The following is a 1,271-nucleotide window of genomic DNA, read 5'->3' as shown; positions in this document are numbered from 1 at the left end:
GCGTCCGTTCACTGGTAGGATGGAAGAGAATACCACCTGTGCACCGAACTCCCTCAGCACGCCGCCCAGAGCACTGTAGTCCGCCATCAGGTGATCGGGGGTTCTCCTGGCCGCATCATTAGTACCCACATGGACTAGGACCATGGGGTAATAACCGGTGGGCTTGATCCTGGCCTGGATTACTTCCGTCACATCCCGAATCTTTGCTCCGGGCAGGCAGTAGACCTCTCGTGTTGAGGGGTCCTGGCAACATGGCAATATAAACATGGAGTTGTGCCCCCTGTGGTACCTGTCAGCTCTGTGTTCCTGAGGGAGCCTGGGCACCCAGCTTGCTGGACTTACAAAGGACTTTTTCTATTCCCCCCCTCCCCACACACCTCATCTACCCAGAACTAAGCAGAAGAAAATTTTAAATAGGCACCTCAGGCTGTCCAGTCTCAGTATGGGGGGCCTATTTAAACTTGATTAACTAAAACTCGGTTGCCGGGTTAGGGAATGCTGAGGCAAGAGACTGAGTCAGAGGGGGTATGGGCGACATTTGAACAATGGTTAAGGGTTCATCACAGCATCCAGCCCGTTGGAGCCCTGACTACAAATGCTGTCATACTTTTCCTGGGATGACTGGTGGATGTCCTCCCCAAAGTTTCTGAACACTCCAAGTAATCCCCTTAAATCTGTTAAAAGACTACAGTAAAATCTGAAAGTCATGCTAAGCTGAGGCTTATTCACAACAGGTAAAATACAAAACACTGATGCCGACTTCACTCTGCAAGCATAGCTAGGCCATCTGAGAAGAAACAATGTGATATCCCTTCCAGTATATCTTCTATATTCATAATAACTTCAAGCTGGCTCCTAGGTGCCTGGTTACTCCTTAAAACGTAATGTTTTTCCTAGTTGTTAATCAGTTTCTTGAGATGTTCCAAACTAGATAACCCCTTATCACTGAAAAAGATCATTTATTTAAATTGAAACTGTTTATATAACAGGATTTTCCCTGTCGATTATGTCTTGGGACCCTCTCAATTTACACAATTAAAAGAATGCTTTGAAGAGGCTGGACTAAGGGTATAAGAAAGCTGTAAAGCAGCAAACAGGATGCTTCAACAAAGAAAAATCTCTCTGACGCCATTCACTGTTCTTCTCAAGAAGCCAGGATAAACAGATTGTCTCCCTTCAACGATCAAGTTAGAAACTTTGCTTGTTGGGTGGGGGTCGGGGGGGGCACTCAGGAGGGGCTGGGGGAGGAGGGAGGGGGTGGGGCCTTTGCG

This window comes from Alligator sinensis, unplaced genomic scaffold (genome assembly GCF_000455745.1).
Source record: "Alligator sinensis unplaced genomic scaffold, ASM45574v1 scaffold264_1, whole genome shotgun sequence".
Classification (NCBI taxonomy): domain Eukaryota; kingdom Metazoa; phylum Chordata; order Crocodylia; family Alligatoridae; genus Alligator; species Alligator sinensis.
The sequence above is the reverse complement of the archived record's forward strand: the minus strand, read 5'-3'. Positions refer to the sequence as shown.